The 9091-nt window shown below is 32.5% G+C and overlaps 1 pseudogene; it reads right to left on the reverse strand.

The window, feature by feature from the left end:
- Nucleotides 1–6745: 6745 nt before the first annotated feature.
- On the reverse strand, nucleotides 6746–8137 carry LOC149193628 (abscisic acid receptor PYL9 pseudogene; annotated as a pseudogene).
- Nucleotides 8138–9091: the final 954 nt, after the last annotated feature.

Consider the following 9091-nt stretch of genomic DNA (forward strand, 5'->3'; position numbering starts at 1 on the left):
ATATATACATATGTATTCTCATATATAAAAATATTGTATTTAAATATAAAATATATTATTTTCCTTGAAATGTTTTGTTCAAAACTTGACGTACAATTTGTACAATTTTTACCTCATCTATATGATCATGTATACACTTATACGCATAAAAACTTAAACTTATGTTTTTTTTTTTTTAAATTGAACAAATATATTCATTATTATTCGTTAAAAATGCTCAAGAAGCTTATAGGACTCTACTCTATTAATCCACAAGTTTAATCAAGAATAAAGGTCACAAAATCAAACGAAATTAATCCACAAGTTTAATCAAGAATAAAGGTCAAACGAAATGGAATCACCATTTTGATAGGTTTGAATTACTGCAATGGAATCATGAAATAAACAACACTAAGAGATTTGTTACATAGTTATATAACAAATAACATCCATAGTTTTTTCCATATTGTTTATCTAAAATACTATGGTAAACAAATAGTAAAAACTTATTTTCCATAATAATAAAACTCAACTTTTTAATGTCTATAAAATTTTAAAAACAAAATATACATTAGATTTACATAATGAATACATCCTAGGAAGAAGAGAAAGAATACTTCCTAGAATGAAGAGGGGGCAAAACTCATATTAATAATGGAAGGTCCATATTAATATATCATGGATTAGGGTGATCTTGCAAGTTCTATGACTTCAAATTTCATTCTTTGTTTGGATTCAAACAAGTATGGTGATGTTATATCATGCAACCTTGTTTTTTCCATATTGTTTATCTAAAATACTATGGTAAACAAATAGTAAAAACTTATTTTCCATAATAATAAAACTCAACTTTTTAATGTCTATAAAATTTTAAAAACAAAATATACATTAGATTTACATAATGAATACATCCTAGGAAGAAGAGAAAGAATACTTCCTAGAATGAAGAGGGGGCAAAACTCATATTAATAATGGAAGGTCCATATTAATATATCATGGATTAGGGTGATCTTGCAAGTTCTATGACTTCAAATTTCATTCTTTGTTTGGATTCAAACAAGTATGGTGATGTTATATCATGCAACCTTGATTGGATTCAAACAAGTGTGGTGATGTTATATCATGCAACCTTCATGTTCCGCACTTTTGTATGATATCTATAAACATGATGCAGAAGAAAAATATATTGATTTATTAGGAAATTAATATTGATTTATAATAAATCATTAAATGAAAAGAGACTATTTGATTTTTAATTTTTGAAATTATATTGATGTAGTTTGATATGATATATAAAATTAAATTTATAAAATTTGAAATTTTATATTATAATGTTCTATTGATATTTTAATGTTTTTATTTATAATGTAAGTTGCATATCATTTATGTTATAATATGAAGTAGTAAATTTGTAGAAATATATTTATTAATATTATTAAATTAATAAATGTGTTTATTTTAATATAAAAATTTAAAATTTTAATTTAATTATTAATAATTATTAAATAATAAAATTTAAATTTACATACTATTTTAAAATATTTGTAATAATTACAAATATAAAATTAAATTAATCAAAATTTACAACTACTAAAATGAGATGTTGAGCTGATATGAACAAATATTAAAGCTCTAAATGAAAGAACCTACCCAATAAAAGCAATTACGTAAGGAAATAATCAGAGTTGCGTGAGACATTGATGCATTTTGGTTCATACTGAAAATTTCCTTTGTAGGTTGCTTTATGTAAATGATGGCGTAAATAGATTGTCTGAAGTTATGGGTAGCATTATTAACTGTTATGGTTACTTGTTTGATTTGGTCAAGTTGAATATTTAGAATATTACTTATCACCATTGCTCTAATATGTTATACATATTGTATTTACAATTGATAATGTGTGTTTTTATATTTTATAAAATTTAAATTATATATTTTAATTTAATAAATTTAATATAAAAATATAGTTTATTATTTTAAATTTTATTTAAAGTTTTTATTTTGTTTTTTATTTTTTATAAATTTTTAAGTAATAATTTAGAAATCTAATTAATTAAATTTAATGGTGAAAAGCCTCAGATTTTTTTTTTTTGAATATTGAGTCTTAAAGTCATTATGATGTTTTGACGTAATCGTAAAATATGTGGTTGCATCTAAAAAGATTATATTTAAAATGGTCTGGATCAAAATGAGTCTCTAACCCATGCACACATAAGTGGATCAAAGCCTATCTCATGTCCTCTATAAAAGTCAATTAGATTTAGTAGAGGTGTTTCCAAAAAATGTTGTTCTCCCATCAAGTTCAACTCCAACATGACATATTGAGCTCATAACAAACCTTTTTTATAATAGATTGTTGTCTAAAACCTCTCTTAAGGCCAAAACGTATATATTCCTCTTTTAAAATAATAATAATAATAATAATAATAATATTTATGCCAATAGGTGTGCATTTTTTGGAACAAGACTTCCAGAATTTTAATTTATTTATTGATAATTACTAGTGCAATCATATAAATTAAATGATTGATAAATTCTAATAGGCATCAATGAGCACCCAAATACTTCCTTCATAGTATAAGTCACATTGCTAAGATAAAAAAAAAAATCATAAAAACTATATCTTTGTTTTAAATTACTAGTCTAGATCCATCTTACCTCCGGATATACAAAGTGTCGAGAATGATCAAACTAATCTCTTTTAACTTTAAAAGATATTTGAACCTCAAGAGATTTATTCTGTCCTAGTAGATCTAGAGTTCAAATGGATCTAGGATGGGCGTGTCAAAAACCTAGAGCCCAAAAACTACAAACTCCAGAGTTCAGATGGATCTAAGATCGGGTGTCCAAAATTGGAAACCAAAACTACAAACTGCAAATTGATATTTTACCTCAATTTTTATTTAATTATCCATTTTATTTTATTTTATTTTTTATTTTTTATATATTTATTTTATTTTTATGTAATTTGACAAAGTCAAAATGTTTAAATAACAGGATAAAAAGGAAAATCCCATTACATATCTTCCATACTGGGTTGGAGAGCGCTTCTTGCCACAATTATTATTAGGTGTAGTCTAATTTATAGACTAAATGACCTTTTTTCATGACATTTTGTTTCATCTGTAGAATTTGAGTGCCTCATAGGTTTTTCAAGGTGTTGAATCCATTTATGCATTCAAAAATGCATTTTAAACAACAAAAAACCACAATGTTTCTTGAAATTGTTTTACCCCAGTGAAAAAGTCTATTTGGTCTATAAGTTAGACTACACCTTATCATTATTAATAATTCCAAAAGGAATTAATAATACATCTCCCACTTTGCCATGGAGATTCTTAATCAACTTTGTTACAATACCATGGCCAATACCAAGACTTATCAATACCACATGCTCATAAAACCATAATTCATTTCATATGACACTGGATCATATGGCAATTTTTTTTAATTAATCAATTTAATTAAAATAAAAGAAAATACATAACTACTTTTGAGCTAAGAATATTCGAGAGATAAATTTCTACCATCCACCTCATAATTATTGATAATTAAATTAAAATTTTGGAAGCTTTATTTCAAAATAGAAATGCTTGTAGCATTTTTAGGTGGATAGTAGAGATTTAACTTCCATGGAATATTCTAGAATATTTTTAATAATATTCACAAACCAAAAATTAAGATTTTATCTCAAAAGTAATTACACTTATTTGGCCTTTTTAATGAAATTGGTCAATTATAAAAGTTGTAGGAACATTATTGATATTTTTTTTTTGTGCATTTGATATTAGTAAGTCACTATATTAAACCATAATATTATAATAAAATCTATTTATAAATTAATTAATTTTTTTATTATAATAAAATGAGCCAATTTTTATAATTAAAATATCGTGTTATATATATATATATATAATTTAAAATAATAATGAGCGGCAAGAATTAAAGCGAGCAATGATGGTCTTTATCTTAAAAGTTGTTCTTTCAAAAATTGCTCGACATTAATAATCTTCTGTCAAGTCAGAATGCTCTTAAAGCACCAGATTTACAGTTTCAGGCTCTGAGCTTAAATGGCAGACGACTTAACTTTCCCAGCCAAATTTACGAACCATGCAACTGCTGGTAAAAATGGTGGAAGAAGAAATTGACTGAACAATGTGAAACTAGAGTCAACCGTCCCAAGTACCGAGTAGACGATGAAAGTAAATGATGCGAAGATCAGGACTCAAAATAGAACTGCTGTAGCCCAATACAGACTACGAAAATCTGAGAACCCAATCTCATGAAGTGGCTCCAACACGAAGTTCTCCGATTCCGGCTCCATCCGAGACGCAACAGATGATCATCCACAAGTAACACCACGCAGGTAAAGAGACAGCGCACAACGTAAATATATACAAAGCAAATGATTGTGAATGAATAATTACGAAATTTTAAGGTGAAAATTATATGGTAAGAATTTTGTTTATGTGTTTGGAATTATACAGCGTATTTTTAGGATAAGATGGAGAATTAGATCTTGACATCTTGTTTTGACGATGAATTATATTGTTTTGACGATGAATTATATTGTATGATTCTAAATTTGTGTTTTGGCGATGAATTATACTGTATGGTTCGAAATTTGTGGACAAAATTCTAGTAATGTGATTTTCACCAAAATTTTTCTCATTATTTATTCATGATATGGATCATAAAAACCTGAATTCAGATATAAAATAGTTTGTTTTAGATGGAATACAATGACATTTTATCTATTAGTCCAGAGTTATCCTTAACTAGGAAAAAAAATCTTTTATATCCAATCACAACAAGGATATATAACGTTTAGTTTTTTTTGAGTTTTAAATTCAAAAATTATCAATTATCAGGAAAGTTTGAGAATAGAAGCTATTTTTAGGAGAATTAAACTGTTTTAATTATAGGTAAAACTTTCTCCATCCACTAGCTGGCCTTGGCCTTGGCCCAGGCTCAATCTAAATACTATAAAAATAAATAATAATAATAATAAACACGCATAAATAAGTATAAAATTAGACCTTTAACAAAGAACAGTGGGTCAATGGAAACATCTTTAAGGAATACTTCTTACATAATAGTCACTAATTAGAAACTACAACCTTCTACATCCACAATGCTAAGAATAAGAATAAACACACCTAAGCACCCATTCCTCTGACCATTACCAAAAAAGTTAAATATGGGAAATTTTTATTTTCATTTTCAATTTCCCAAATTAGTTTTACCATGTAAACGGACATGGACTTTACGTGACCGAGAAGCAAGACACTCTACTGTTGCTCTGCAAGCTGATAGATATTCGTATGTGTGGGTGGAGATCTTAGTGTGTAGTATCTGGGAAAAGGGGCGAACATAGTACAAATTTTAACTCCAAGAGTGATGTCGATGTAGAATTGAAAATTGGACTTTTCAGAAGTTATTGTGGAGAGAACCAAGATCTCAATGAGAGAATGGTGCCACACATATTCGTAAAGCTTTTGAGATTTTTCCTTTTCGAATTAAGCTATTCAAAAAAATTCTACTAAATTGGAATATATTGTACAGGCAGGTATCGCTCAGCAGAAACAATGAAACCCTGCTTGATATATGTAGGTTCAAAACGTAAAAATCGATTTTTTTACCTACAATCACACCTGATTTAAATATGTAAGCAGAGATGTCAGGTGTGATGCACAAATAACTTTCTTAATTCTATTTGTCACAATGCACAAAACGGAATAACTAGCAGGAGCAATTAACCCTTCCTGAGAATTCAGCATATATGATCAAAACGTGAATATCAACATTTTTTTGAGGAAGGTAACTGAGATTGCTCATTCGTGGCATAGAAGCAGCTGAGAAGAACTTTGATGGTTACCATCAAGATTTGAAGCAGTTAGCAGAGATGTTACTTCTCATAGATAAATGAGTCCAACCATTCCATCTGTCATATCTTGCTATGAAGAGTAATCAATGAGATCTTCAAGTTTGAAGATTCCATGAAACAATTGAATTCCATATTCTTTCATTCCCAATATCAATTAATTTTTTTTTAAGTCTATTTATTCAGCAAAAAAGCAGAACATTTTCAAAACGCAGGTAGTTTTACTTTGACCAAGTTTGTTGACTACCGCCATCCACTTATGACAAAGAAACAAAAGAACAGATAAATAAAGACACAATCCATAACTTAGGAGGCAAAAAGCACCAGAAAACATGTAAAACAAGTAAAACACCTGTAACCATGATCAGTCATTTAAAATAATTGAGGCAGGATTGTGCTGAGTAGTCCCTGGAGGAGGAGGGCAGAAGGAACATTGGACATGCTTATGAAAGTGAGCCATCCATGACTCTACCCTCTCTGATATCAAATTTTGGCCAAACCAGACCATCACTACCGGACATAACATTGGAAGTAATGCATCTTGTTTAAAGTGGCAATGAGTGTGGCATATTCTGTTGGAGTCACGATTGCCGTTACACCAAAACCCGCAGGTATTAGTAAAGAGACACATCGCACATTCCACGAAACACACGGGGAACACACAGCGAGCGTTGGATTATCCTTCTACACCGCCATTAATGGGGAGAGACCCAAGTGTGTTTGGAACTCGAGATTGTTGGAGTTACTATTGCCGTTACACCAAAACCAGCATGTATTAGTAAACAAACACATCACACATTCCACGAAACACGCGAGGAGTGTTGGATTATCTCTACACTACAATTAATGAGGAGCGCAAACTACAATTAATGAGGAGCGCAACATATTCTTCTTGCTGCACCCTCTTCGAAGTTTCCAAACATTCCAGCAGAGATTGAAACAAATCCCCATAAGTATCCGGACAACAATGTTGCTCGCTGCAGAGATTGAATCAAATCCCCATAAGTATCCGGACAACAATGTTGCTCGCTGTGCCTCCACGCCAAGGGCGTGCTTTGTCCCTAGGCTGCAAGTTCCCCTTCGCAGCGATCCCTATCCCCCTCTGCTACAAGTTCCCCTTCTCCGTGACTCCCACCCCGCTTCGGAGTCCGCGGGTGGCTCCCTCCATGACTGGCCGAAGAACCGACACGACCACTACGATCAGCTATCGAACCACCATTACATTACACGACCACTTCCGATATCAATATTAACATCACTAAAGCCTTTGCTATTTTTCATTAGAATGCAATTCTTCTTCATTAGATTGTCGCACTTATCTCAATTGCAGATTCTAATAATGTCAAACTAAAAAGAAAGAAAGCCTGGCCGAATATATCAAACATAATCACAATAAACAAATCTTCAGAAACAGGTACTGGGGTCTGCGAGACTGTAAACAGCGGAGTGGGTACCATTGAGGAGCTTGGAAACATGAGCCAAAGACCGAAGATTGGATTCAATGATCGTCTCTACAAATAAACACGCTTCCTCTTTTGTATTCCCTTGTGGTACATCTACCACGAACGATTCGATCACAATAGTTTCGGGTTTCCCATTGATAAGCCTCTCGTGCAGAGTTGTGATGGATCGATAATTGTTGAGCATATGTTCGCCCCCCACAATACTGAAGCTCAGAACATGCCGCTCGTCGTCCAGAATGTCCAGTCGCTCGGTACTGGTGGCCGCAGGAAGACCCGAAACAACACTAACTTCTCTGACGCAGCCAACCTTGAGATCCCCACGCATGAAGCAATTGCGGACGAAACTTTTGTATATTTGAGGCTGGTCGAATCTCCGAACCAGCGACCAGACAACGCTAACCGGCGCCTCCACTTGCTGTATCACCACAGATGAACACCTGCACTCTCTTGCCCCATCATGTGAATGAGAATGGTATCGCTCCATCATCTCCTGCAGCCATTCCCCATATCCTTCCTCCCCTTCCGAGTACTGCACGGCGCCCATCTTGCTAATTTGTTTCGAAACGCCGGACAATCTGAAACTTGGCTCCTCGTTGTCAATAGGTACCGAGATCAAATCCCGCGATGATCTCCACACCTCTTGAGGCTGCGTTTCATACATCATTGTCACAACTACGCCCTCGAACTACTTGTTCTTCAGTTCTGCAATTCTGCAGTTAGAAAGCCAGTTCTCACAGCTCATACAGAAAGCCAACGCTGGTCATGGAGGGAGCGCTACTTACTGCTCTGGGCTTTTCTTGTGTTGGGGTTGCTCCCTACTCATGCTTATATAGGTTTGAATCAGGTGGGCCTGCAAAAAAGTTTGGAGGCGAAAATTCCACTAGACAGGATGCTCTAAAACTCTGTCCAATATCCGTGCTGTCGTCGTTAGGTCTAAAATATTGACAGGATGATGATGTTGCACACACCTAATACATATATTAGCATCCACGAAAGTGGATGAGTTAACTTTTCATGGGAGTCACGTGGTCCACTTGCTCAACTTGCTCTTGGTACTCCAGAAGGATAGAGAGCTGTGCATAGTTTAGTTTATTGGTAGACCAATGGAGCCCAACAAAATCATGAAAATTTGTTCGCTGCTAAATTTTTGGGTCCATTTTGCGACCGGACTTTAACAAGTTGATGCGGTGTGTAGCTGTTCAGGATTGAAGATAGTTACACCGACATTGGGAGACTCTAGTTGCACCGACATTGGGAGCGTGAGAGCCAGAGGCAATTGCGCCAAAGCAAGCCTTTTCTTTTCCCGTCCACCCCGTATATATATATATATATAATTAAGTGAGGTGGTTCATTAACTCTGTTATGCATTTTTGGGGATTGTGTTTTACATGGTGTGAATATTTTTTTAGTATATTATTTATATATATCAAAATGTCATTTTAAAAAACATCATAGTTCACAGTTCACTGAAAATACATATCTTGTTATTTAATATATATAGATATATAAAATTATATTTAAATATTTATTATTGCAATAATTATATATAATTAATTAAGTGAGATGGTTCATTAACCATATTATCTATATATATAACTAGCAATTGTCCCAAAAGGTACAAAGAGAGGCCGATAGGATTATTAAATTAGAATTGTTGAATTTTTTTAGAAGAGATATTGGTTCAATCAGCGTAGTCGCCTACACTGCCACAACTCTTCTCGGTAAACCTGACAGCGATTTTGCTTTTGTGAAAAATTAAAATTTG

Source organism: Pinus tabuliformis, chromosome 2_2 (genome assembly GCF_031772625.1).
Source record: "Pinus tabuliformis cultivar Carrire ecotype Pingquan chromosome 2_2, CPIR1, whole genome shotgun sequence".
Taxonomy (NCBI): Eukaryota; Viridiplantae; Streptophyta; class Pinopsida; order Pinales; family Pinaceae; genus Pinus; species Pinus tabuliformis.